Source organism: Microtus pennsylvanicus, chromosome 2 (assembly GCF_037038515.1).
Source record: "Microtus pennsylvanicus isolate mMicPen1 chromosome 2, mMicPen1.hap1, whole genome shotgun sequence".
Classification (NCBI taxonomy): domain Eukaryota; kingdom Metazoa; phylum Chordata; class Mammalia; order Rodentia; family Cricetidae; genus Microtus; species Microtus pennsylvanicus.
In genome coordinates this window covers 41442344-41455294 of record NC_134580.1, presented here as the reverse complement: position 1 = coordinate 41455294, position 12951 = coordinate 41442344, and the positions used below count along the sequence as shown (strand labels likewise).

The 12951-nt window shown below is 40.2% G+C and overlaps 1 protein-coding gene across 3 annotated transcripts in view; it reads right to left on the bottom strand.

The window, feature by feature from the left end:
* The window catches only part of Adcy8 (adenylate cyclase 8), a 202269-nt gene that overhangs the window by 152747 nt on the left and 36571 nt on the right, over positions 1 to 12951 (bottom strand). The gene's annotated exons all lie outside the window — the stretch shown is intronic.

Sequence of the window (12951 nt, the reverse complement as noted above, 5' to 3'; positions counted from 1 at the left end):
TTGGGTCACATTGGCCCAATGATACTTTTCATTCTGATCTTGCATCAAAAGTCACTTTTCAGACAGACCTTTCTTGATGACTCAATTCAAAACTGCCATTTTGTTCTCAAGTCTGAGCCTGGACTTTGATTAGAAACTCTAGATAAGAAAAGGCTGTGAGGTTCTCCACCACCTTACTTCATCATTATCTGAAATGTTGGGTCTTTAATAGGCTAGGGATAGCTGAAGTTAAGAAACCAAAAAGGATCAGACCATTCATTCACTAGTAGTGAATGTGCTGTGTTCTGATGTCACTGCAGAGCATGCAGAATGTGCTGTGTTATGATGTCACCACAGAGCATGCAGAATGTGCTGTGTTCTGATGTCACCACAGAGCGTGCAGAATGTGCTGTGTTCTGATGTCACTGCAGAGTGTGCAGAATGTGCTGTGTTCTGATGTCACTGCAGAGTGTGCAGAATGTGCTGTATTCTGATGTCACTGCAGAGCATGCAGAATGTGCTGTGTTCTGATGTCACTGCAGAGTGTGCAGAATGTGCTGTATTCTGATGTCACTGCAGAGTGTGCAGAATGTGCTGTGTTCTGATGTCACCACAGAGCATGCAGAATGTGCTGTGTTATGATGTCACTGCAGAGCATGCAGAATGTGCTGTGTTCTGATGTCACCACAGAGCATGCAGAATGTGCTGTGTTCTGATGTCACCACAGAGCGTGCAGAATGTGCTGTGTTCTGATGTCACCGCAGAGCATGCAGAATGTGCTGTGTTCTGATGTCACCACAGAGCATGCAGAATGTGCTGTGTTCTGATGTCACTGCAGAGCATGCAGAATGTGCTGTGTTCTGATGTCACCACAGAGCATGCAGAATGTGCTGTGTTCTGATGTCACTGCAGAGCATGCAGAATGTGCCATGTTCTGATGTCACCACAGAGCATGCAGAATGTGCTGTGTTCTGATGTCACCACAGAGCATGCAGAATGTGCTGTGTTCTGATGTCACTGCAGAGCATGCAGAATGTGCTGTGTTCTGATGTCACTGCAGAGCATGCAGAATGTGCTGTGTTCTGATGTCACTGCAGAGCATGCAGAATGTGCTGTGTTCTGATGTCACCACAGAGCATGCAGAATGTGCTGTGTTCTGATGTCACCGCAGAGCATGCAGAATGTGCTGTGTTATGATGTCACCACAGAGCATGCAGAATGTGCTGTGTTATGATGTCACTGCAGAGCATGCAGAATGTGCCGTGTTATGATGTCACTGCAGAGTGTGCAGAATGTGCTGTGTTCTGATGTCACTGCAGAGCATGCAGAATGTGCTGTGTTATGATGTCACTGCAGAGCATGCAGAATGTGCTGTGTTCTGATGTCACTGCAGAGTGTGCAGAATGTGCTGTGTTCTGATGTCACTGCAGAGTGTGCAGAATGTGCTGTGTTCTGATGTCACTGCAGAGCATGCAGAATGTGCTGTGTTCTGATGTCACTGCAGAGCATGCAGAATGTGCTGTGTTCTGATGTCACCACAGAGCATGCAGAATGTGCTGTATTCTGATGTCACTGCAGAGTGTGCAGAATGTGCTGTGTTCTGATGTCACTGCAGAGCATGCAGAATGTGCTGTGTTCTGATATCACTGCAGAGCATGCAGAATGTGCTGTATTCTGATGTCACTGCAGAGCGTGCAGAATGTGCAGTGTTCTGATGTCACTGCAGAGTGTGCAGAATGTGCTGTGTTCTGATCACTGCAGAGCGTGCAGAATGTGCTGTTTTCTGATGTCACTGCAGAGCATGCAGAATGTGCTGTATTCTGATGTCACTGCAGAGTGTGCAGAATGTGCTGTGTTCTGATGTCACCACAGAGCATGCAGAATGTGCTGTGTTATGATGTCACTGCAGAGCATGCAGAATGTGCTGTGTTCTGATGTCACCACAGAGCATGCAGAATGTGCTGTGTTCTGATGTCACCACAGAGCGTGCAGAATGTGCTGTGTTCTGATGTCACCACAGAGCATGCAGAATGTGCTGTGTTATGATGTCACTGCAGAGCATGCAGAATGTGCCGTGTTATGATGTCACTGCAGAGTGTGCAGAATGTGCTGTGTTCTGATGTCACTGCAGAGCATGCAGAATGTGCTGTGTTATGATGTCACTGCAGAGCATGCAGAATGTGCTGTGTTCTGATGTCACTGCAGAGTGTGCAGAATGTGCTGTGTTCTGATGTCACTGCAGAGTGTGCAGAATGTGCTGTGTTCTGACGTCACCACAGAGCATGCAGAATGTGCTGTATTCTGATGTCACCACAGAGCATGCATTCACTATTTATTAGTGAATGTGCTGTTTTTATTACTGCTGTAATGTTTTTTTGACAGAATCATGACTAGTCATCAACTCAAGGCCAAAACAAAACAAAACAACAACAACAACGAAACACCAGCACACAATGGCTAACACAAAGAAAGAATTCCCAAAAGGAGGCAGATATGATGACTCATGTCTATAATCCCAGCAGTCAGGAGGCTAAGGTAGAAGGATTGCTATAATTGGACTTTCCTTTGGATTGTCAACTCACAAATAATTACATGGAGACCTATTATTAATTATGAAAACTCAGCCTATAGCTTAGGCTTGTTCCTAATAGCTCTTAAAACTTAAATGAGACCATTTCTATTCATCTATGTTTTATTTTTCTTTCATTCTCTATATTCAACTCTCTCCATGGCTTGTTGGTATCTCCTGAACACCTAAATTCCTCCTTCTCTTCCTTTCTTTTCTCCGAAATCCCACCTATATATCCTGAATAGCTATTGGTCATTCTGCTTTTTATTACACCAATCACAGCAATACATTTTCACAGAGTGTACAAATACCTCACAACAGATTGCTGCAAGTTTTAGGCTAGCCTGGGCTACTCTTTGAGACTGTATCTTAAAAATAAATAAACGAGGGAGGGGGAGGGAAATGGGAGGCGGTGGTGGGGAAGAGGCAGAAATCTTTAATAAATAAATAAATAAAAAGGGAAAAAATAAACGAATGAATCATTAAATGAAGAGAAGCTGTGAAAGGAATCTAATATTTGGGATGTGGCTAAAAAGTGAACCTGGGGAATGCTAAGTAAGTACTCTACCGTTGAAGTGCCTTCCTGGTTCCCAAAGTTTATTAGATAAACCGTTTCCTGAAGGACGCATGCACGGAGTAGATAAAGAGTGATTGAATTGAGGATTAAGGATCAAAACTGAGATTGGGACTGCAGATCAAGAGGTAAAGATTTTCATTTGATTTCAATTAATTTAGACATATACAAAAACGCAACCAAATAAAAAAACCCCACCAGTTCCAGATGATGATAAAGCTTACCAGTTACTCACAATTTCCCAAACACACTATAAAGGTATAGAGTAGAGAAAGAGCTGTATATCTCTCCCTCTCCTGAGATAAGATGATCAACAGAGACACCTGTTCTGACTGGAGCCAGATGCCAGAACTGGCAGCCAAAATTCACTGCAGTGCTTTTAACTGTTCAGTTAAAGACAAGGGCAAGTATGCTAGTGAGGAATGAAAAGACAGGGAGTAAGCAGAGAAGCAGAAAACGCAGGCTAGCACACATACAAATTCTGAATGATGTTAAGGCAGCTCATAAGATAAGCATCAGGCGAAAATGCCCCTTGAGGAAAAAAAAGAAAAAACACTTTTAAGGGCTTTAATAATGTGGGTGACAATAATGAAAATTCCAACATGCCTATGACTTAGATTGTCAAAGGAAAAGGAGTTGTGACAGAAAAGCTGTTTCAAGAACCAATGTTTTGACCAATTTTTATGGAAGCAATTTCAGGTTCAAGAAACTCAGTAAAGTCCATATAAGCTAAATGTGGACAAAATATGCCTGTACAGATAAAAGGCCAAATGCTAAAAGCCAAAACCAATCTTGTTAACAGTCGTAGGACAAAATTAGACATTGGGGATCTAGTTTCCAATATCAGAATTATTTCCATATTAAATAGGAAGATGCAATCTATTTTATTGATGAGATGTTCCTAAATACACTTACATAAAAATTGTGAAATTTTCTAACAAAATTAAGTTAGTTGTGTTAAACAAATACTATGTATTTTAAAAAAGAGTATTACTAGGAATAAGTGCAGTCACTACATAAGAGAGAAGTATCCAATGTATCAGGAAAATGAAAATTCTGAATTTTAACACATTTAATAATATAGTATCAAAATGTAATAAAATATGTGTAATTATTTATAGATCAGTATCATAGGGATCTATTTTCTGAAGTTACTGTATCAAAAAAAAAAAAAGACATGGTCACACATGCACTTAACCCCAGCACTCAGGAGTCAGAGATAGGCAGACCTCTGTGAGTTCAAGGCCAGCCTGGTCTACAAGAGCTAGTTCCGGGATGGCTAGGGCTGTTACACAGAGAAATCCTGTCTCGAAAAACCAAAACAAATAAAAATAAATAATAAAAATATAAAATAAAATAATTAATTAAAAAGCTTGAGCTAATTCTTTCAATTAATTATTGTTAAATGGAGTATAGTATCAAAGAATTAGGTAGCTGAAGTTCTTCACAGGGAAACATTGAAAACTTAAGAGAAGCTAGCCTCTTCAGATTTTAAAGAACTGCCATCAAACAAACCCAGTGAATGACTGCTGTCGTGGTTTGAATGAGAATGGGCTCCCACAAATTCGGTTATTTAAATCCATCGTCCCAGTTGGCAGCACTGTTTGAGTAGACTACGGAGGTAGGGCTTTTCTAGAAGCAATAAGTCACTGACGGTAGGCTTTTGAGGTTTCGAAAGTCTGTGCCATCCCTAGGTCACTCTTTCTGCCTCCTGCTTGTGACTGAAGAGGCAGTCCTCAGCTCTCAGTGTTCAGCTCCAGCTGCCATGTCTGTCACCTGCTGCTTTGCCCTCTCCACTGGACCCTAAAGCTCTGGAACCATAAACCCAAATAGGCCCTAATGTTCTATCACAGCAACAGAAAATAACTGATACAGCTATAATGCCATCAAGTGACAAAGCAATGTACTAAGAGTAATCATAAAATATCATGTGCTTAAAATTAAAAATAATATACAAAATCTATATATCATGTTGATCTAAGAATACATCATAATCTTGTAATGGAAAATGATGGCTGGGGGATAGTGAAAATATCACAGAACAAAACTTAGTAGTTAAAAAGAGGTTGAAGATGAATGTGCTGGCCACTCAACATAAAGAATTATCAAAATCATATCAAACCAAACAAAACAAAGTAAGCCCCAGGATAAACACAAGGTATATATAAGGAAAAAGCAATACAATAAGAACAAGCAATGAAATTAAAAAAAAAAGATAAAGTCTAAAGGACCAATAAACTTGATTGCTTATTTTCTGCCAAGGACAGTAAAACAGAAACACTTCTTTGCAAGTTGAGTAAAGAGAAAAAGTATAAAAGATCAGTATTAAGGATTAGAAAACCAGGAAATTAAAGGCTTTGAGAAATTTAATAAATAATAATGCTAATTATGGAGTCTATTGTGAGAAGATCTCAAATATAATTAAGATGTTTCTGAAAGTGCGTCGTTTCTGAAGTTGAATCAAAAAAGAGGGGAAAATTAAATACGTATAACCATAATTAAAACTCTTCCCACAAGGGAGTCTACAAACTCTGATAGGTTCATCAGATAACTATGAAACAATTGTGACATAAAAATTCTAAACATTTTATCTATTCCAAAGAATAGAAGTAATAAAGGTTCCCCAACTCAGCTTATGAGGCTGTCTTACTTTGAACAGATCTGGCATTGAACTTGCAATTCTCCTGCCTTAGTCTCCTGAGTGCTGGGATTGCAGATGTATGTCACAGTGTCTCCCTTGGACTAATATAATGTTGATATGCTGAAAATATTAGTTAAGATACAGCAGTTTCAATTTTGTTCATAATCATGAGTAGGTTAATTTTCAGACATAATAACAACAAATAATTGAAGCTGTAAATATATAGAAAAGATAACTTGACTAAGCTGAGGTTTTATTTTCTAAGAATTTGTGGATAATTTAACATTATTAAATCTGATATATTCACACATACATAAATATCCCATAATATAAAAAGCATGAGTAAAACTCAATAGTTTTTTTATAGATGAAATTCTCAGAACAGAAACCAACTTTTCTAACCACAAAGTGGAATATTAGAGTCTACAGAAACACAAACACTTGAAGCAATATGCCACTCAATAAAAGGTTGAAAGTGTTTGATTAATGGTTTGAAAATCATTTATTAACATGTCATAACTACATATTATCACTACAATACTATTCTCATGTCCTGGCCACTCTGAGGAAACAAACCAAGAAGCACACTGGAATTCCTTAAGTTCACGAGACGTTTGGAAAGGAAGAGCATTAGAAGAATCGTGCCATTGCTATTTTCAGATGAGAGGACGATGTGTGTGAAAATTCCTGCAGTCTCTGCAGTAAAATTGTTAGATAAGGAAGAGTTTCACAAGGGTGCCAAGTCAAATTAAAATTGATTGCACTCCTGTACTATGGAATGATCCTTTTGTACAGTGTGAATGTGTATTACTCTCATTGGTTAATAAAGAGTTGACTGGCTTATAACTGGGCAGGTAGAGGTTAGGTGGGACTTGTGGGCAAAAAAGAGAGCATGGGGAAGAAGGCAGGTGGAGAGAAACAAGATGAACATGCTGTGTTGAAAAAGGTACCACCATGTGGCAGAGCGTAGATAAGAAATATGGTTTAGTATAAGTTGTAAGAGCTAGTTAGTTACAAGCCTAAGCTATTGGCTGAGCATTTATAATTAGTATGAAGTCCCTGTGCATTTATTGGAGAGCTTGTGGTCCCCATGAAAAACTGTGCACATTCCTATCCACTCATAGGCCGATAATGCAGAAAATGAAGAGCCGCAGTACCACGGATGAGTGTCTATAAGTCAAGACTAAACTTGTATAGTGATACCCAAGTCCAGATTAGGTATGGACCAAGATATACAGGCTTGACAATTACTTTTCCTCCTTTTTTTATACGTATGTGCATGGTGTGTGTGTGTGTGCATGCTTGCAGATGTGTATTTGCATGTATAATGTGTAAATGAGCATGCATACATGTTCATATATACAGGGAAATACTAGTTGACATTAAGAATCTTCTTTGGTCACACTCATTTTTTTTGTTCAAGGCAGAGCCTCTTACCTGAAGCCAGAGCTACCTGATATGGCTAGTCTGGCTGGCCAGCTTGTGCCTTGGATACCATGTCTGTGTTCTCAGTGAAGGGTTTATTGGTAGTGAAGGGTCTATTTAAAAGTATAGCTAGTATACTTACTATACTATACCAGCATCTACATGGATTCTGATACTCCCTAATGTTTTTTCCTTTTTTGGATTTTTCTATGGGAACCCACATGTGACTCAGTTTCCATCTGGAGTCAATTCTGAGTTAAAAGTCATTCGAGTTCAAGCCTGCCTGCATTGTTCCTTCTACTTTCGGGCACCTCTCATGAGATTTATTGTCTTGCTGATTCCTCTTACTTGCCAGTTTCTAGTTTTATTATAGTTTCCCACTTTATCATAGTCAGATTTCCCTGACATTTGTGATTCTTGCAGCCTATGTGTTCATCACTAATTGTAATTACATACTTATTTGCTTGCCTGATTGGCTGATGTTTATAAGCCACAGTGGATTGTTTCACTCCCACAATACAGACGTGATAGTTGCTCAGCTTGACTAATACCCACTGCCTTGCACAGTACTTTACTGCTTGACAATAAGTCTATGAATTGTTCTGTATTTCTATGTGCTAAGTATTTGATGAATGACCACATGAATTAATGAATAATTTCCTTATGTACCACTAATCATCATTTACAAGATATGGGTGAATGATGATGGTCTGGAAGTAACAGTGATAAATGTAAAGACATCAAACAATATCCCTAACAAATGCTAATATAACAAATGTGCTAGACAGAGAGTGAATTTAGACGAGCTTCGAAGGAGCCATTTCAGTAAAGGAATGCTATCATTAGCTATATAAGTACTATTCAACTTGCTTTGCAGTTTAAAAAATATTGCACTAAACATGCCATGTGCTATTCTCATGAATGATTTTATGAATATCAAATACATTTTTCTACAAAAGTGACTACAGTGTGATGTGGGAGTGTCATATATCAATCTGTTGATTTCATTGGCTAAGCAATAAAGGAACTGCCTCGGCCCATTTCATTGGTTAGAAGATAGGTGGGAGGAGTAGACAGAACAGAATGCCAGGAGGAAGAGGAAGTGAGGTCAGACTCCGCAGCTCTCCTCTCCAGAGCAGACACCTCAGAGAGAGACGCCATGCTACCTGCTCCAGGGAAGACGCACGCTATGAAGCTCCGACCCAGGATGGACTTAGGCTAGAATCTTCCCGGTAAGCGCACCTAGGGGCGCTACACAGATGATTAGAAATGGGCCAGAGCAGTGTTTAAAAGAATACAGTGTCCGTGTAATTATTTGGGGCATAAGCTAGCCGAGCCAGGCGGCTGGGGATTTGGGGACGCAGCCCCGCTGCCGCTCCATATTACTACAAATGACGCCCAGATGTGTGGCTAACTAAACCCACTTACAAAACCTGAGAAGGCTTAAAAATAAGGGAGAGAGCATTTAACACAGATTTTTGCTGTTTGTTGGTGGCGTGCTGTAGAGAGATTTCCTGATTCAGCAACAGCAGCAGAAAAAAAGCTGCGTTATTTTAAAGTGTGGCTTCCCAGGGCTGTGCCGCCAGTGCAAAATCTGGCTTTATGTTTGTGTTCCCGCTTGGGATCGGAAGGAGAGTGCTCTGAGACCTTGACGATGACTCAGAGCTCCCCGCCTGCTCCTGGGCAGAAGGCAGAATCAGGCTTAGGCAGGCGGAAGAGCATGACGGATTCCTGCCGCCATACAGGGACGTGTTTTCAGACTGCGCAGTGCTCTGCGTGTCAGATTTGGATGTTACTTGGATGAAAAGAATTTCTGTGCTGCACGCTCAGTTTCAGAATTAAAGTGCTGAGTGCCGCTCCTACCTGGTAGCCCCAGAGCTAGCACAAAATGGTACGTCCTCCATTTTGAAATTTTCCTGACTCAGCTTCAGCTGCAAATCCCTGAAGCTCATTAAGAGGTCCTGCCACGAAATACTTAAATGGTGTTGACGAAAAGCTGAATGCATGCTTTTCGGTTTTCAGCCGTAGCAGGAAAAAGCTGCGCCATTTAAAAATGCCGGCTTTCTGGGCCATCCTGCCAGGGCAAACTCTGACTGTTTGAGGCAGGAGGGCCGGCTACCGAGAGAGGACTTGAGTGTCGTCTGTTGTAGCTTGCTGGCTGGCAGGGACCTTGAAATGCTATAATCATGGCTGCAGCCTGTATATCCGCCATGAGGCTGGAAAGCTAAGGAATGGACTGGATCTAGCTGGCAAAGCCACGGCTTTAGTCCTACTGAGATTGCTTGGCAAATTAAAGACTCACGTGGTCAGAAAAAGAGAGATATACAGTAAAGAGAGATTCAAAGACAGAGAAAATTTCTGAATGGTTTAAAGTGTGTTAAAAATATATGCAAGCTGAAAGTTGAAGTTCTTAAAGCAAAACACAAAAAAAAGGAAGAGAGTTGTTGTGTGTACACACCTTTAATCCCAACACTTGGGAGGCAGAGGGAGATAGACCTCTGTGACTTCAAGGTGTGGTAGCACACGCCTTTAATCCCAGTGCCTAGAAGGCAGAGACAGGCGGATCTCTGAGAGTTCAAAGACAGCCTGGTCTACAGGGTTATTCCAGGTCAAAGATATACGCTCAAAAAACAAAAAGTTAACCTAGGAATGTCACAGCTTAGATTCTTAAGTGCCTAGTGATTTAAAGGCACAAATCAAAAGTGCTCCTGGATAGTAAAAAATTGTAGATTCACAATAGGACAGATTCAGACCGCTAAATGAGTCACACTGTTGGATGAATGTACGTTGGCTTGGGAGAGAGAAGAAAAAGAATATAGAGAATAAAGTTAATGGTTTAAAAAGAAAAAAGTAAAAGTAAAGTCTTTAAAGAGACAGAGTACAGATAGTTAAGAGATTAAAATAAATAAAGAAAAATAAGCCGCGTAAAAATGAAAAATTCACAGAAAGTCTGGATTATGTACATTGTGTTTTCTTTAAAATTTTTGACTGTAAAGGAGCTAAGTACAGAGAGAAATTTCATTATATGGGCTGCCAAATGGAAACAGAACGGATATCATGAGGGTATGACTTTGAAATTTGGATCTAAGGACATGATGCTTTGGAAAGGAGTTTCTTGTTTTGTTTTCACAGAGGATGAGACCCTGTTCATTTCTTCAATTCCGATTTGGTATGATGGACCACGTCCTCCTGAAGGGTTGCTGTGAACATCTTCAGAAAATTGCTTTGCTCAACTGCCAACTGAGATGAAACTAGCACACAGGTTATACCATGAAATACCTAATTAACGACGCCCCCATTCAGCAGGAAGCAGTTTGGAGAGAAAAAACTGCGCCCATGTTCCCAAATATGGTTTATAAATGTTCTTTTACATTTAAAGGGGGATATGATATAGATATGAATAATTTGCATTAGTATAGATTTTGCTTTATTGATAGAGATTTACGGTCAATTTTGTTATATGTATAAATGTTTCTGATGTAACTTTTACTTGATAACTGTTTTGTTATATGTAATTTTGCTATGTTAAGGTTAAAGCCTTCCTTTTTTTGTTTAAACAGAAAAAGGGGAAGTGATGTGGGAGTGTCATATATCAATCTGTTGATTTCATTGGCTAAGCAATAAAGGAACTGCCTCGGCCCATTTCATTGGTTAGAAGATAGGTGGGAGGAGTAGACAGAACAGAATGCCAGGAGGAAGAGGAAGTGAGGTCAGACTCCGCAGCTCTCCTCTCCAGAGCAGACACCTCAGAGAGAGACGCCATGCTACCTGCTCCAGGGAAGACGCACGCTATGAAGCTCCGACCCAGGATGGACTTAGGCTAGAATCTTCCCGGTAAGCGCACCTAGGGGCGCTACACAGATGATTAGAAATGGGCCAGAGCAGTGTTTAAAAGAATACAGTGTCCGTGTAATTATTTGGGGCATAAGCTAGCCGAGCCAGGCGGCTGGGGATTTGGGGACACAGCCCCGCTGCCGCTCCATATTACTACAACAGTGGGTCTTGACCAACCACAGTAACAAATGCCATAATAATGTTATAATAATTAATTAAAATTGTACCAATAGAGATATTCAATTGAAAATTACTGGAAAAATGAAAGTACAGGATAGAAACATACATGATCAAAATCACACCAGGCTTGCATATGATATGCATATGTCAAAGAGGAAAGATGTTGCTAAAAGATTAAATGGTCAGCTATTGGGGGAAAATTCATCGAGCGAGTAGCCTATGGTTATGTAGCAAAACGAATGCCAGTAGGTTTGAGTTAAGTGTGAAATGAGACTTTAGATGGGGAAAATAAGATAGACAGGAACATTTTCAGTAAAGGAAAATGCAAGAAGAGAAGAATAGAGTCCACAGGCAAGCCATCCTCCACAGGCCCTCAGCGTCTGGATGTCATTGATCTTACAAATAATTTTATTATCATGTAATCTAATCTGTCTAATGCTATCTAATAAGAATCTAAGAATATCTAAATCATTCAATTATTATTATGCTACTGTGATGAGGTAAATGCTACATTTTAGTGGCTATGGCATTTGGGGGTGGCATTTTAAGGAGTGGCCCGTTAGTGGTTTTTCTGAGTGCTGTCTCAGATTTGTTGTATTTTGTGATCTATCCAACAACACAGCTCAACCCGGGCTCCTGCTCTCTCACTGTATCTTTAAGGCACCTCTTACTCAGAGCTAGTATGCCAAACATTAGATGTTGAAGAAATACCATGAATCAATATTTTATTTACCCTTAGATATCTGTAAACTTTACTAACCTCTACTAATGTGTCCATTCATGATTATTTATGGAGCAAGAGCTATGACTGTGAAAAAGTTTTCCTTTTCTTTTTTCTCACCTGTATGAATTGTGATATGGGTTCGTGTGTGTATGTATGCCTGTGCATATGTGTATGGATGTATGTTGTTGGTATGCACATGTGTTTGTATAGGTATGGAGGCCCCGGTTACCTTTATGAGTCTTTCTTGATCGTGTTCCATTTATTTATTGAAGCAGGGTATCTCACTTGAACACAGAACTTGCTGATGTGAGTACAGTTAACCAGCCTCTCCAACTTGCTTCTGGGATTTTCTATCTCTGTTTCTGATGTCCTGGAATTACAGATGGGCTACCAGGTCTACCTAACAGTTGTATAGACTCTGGGGATCTGAACTCTGGTCCTCACTCTAACCACAGTGATGGCTCAGGTCTGACACAATCTTATGAATTAGTAGTATTCAAAGAAGATAGAGCCCTTTCTAGGAACAGGACACAGTTAACAAGGAAGCCAAAAAATAATACATAGTGGTCACAGTGCTTTTCATAATAAAACACTATGTAAAAGAATAGGGCAGCCGGGCGGTGGTGGCGGAGGCCTTTAATCCCAGCACTCGGGAGGCAGAGGCAGGCGGATCTCTGGGAGTTCGAGGCCAGCCTGGTCTACAAGAGCTAGTTCCGGGACAGGCACCAAAGCTACAGAGAAACCCTGTCTCAAAAAAAAAAAAAAAGAATAGGGCATAATGAAGAAGATAGTGGCATTGCTAACTTCTATGAAGTTAGAAAAGGTTCTACAATAAGAAAACATTTGAGGGCCAATGGGATTACTGAGTAGGTAAAGGCACTTGCACCCAAGGCTGACACCCTGAGTTTGATCATCAGGACTCACAGGGTGTGAGAAGAAAACCATTTCCAAGAAGTTGTCTTCTGAACTCCTTATGCATATCACGACATGCATTTGACCTGTAAATCAATCAATCGATGAATAGA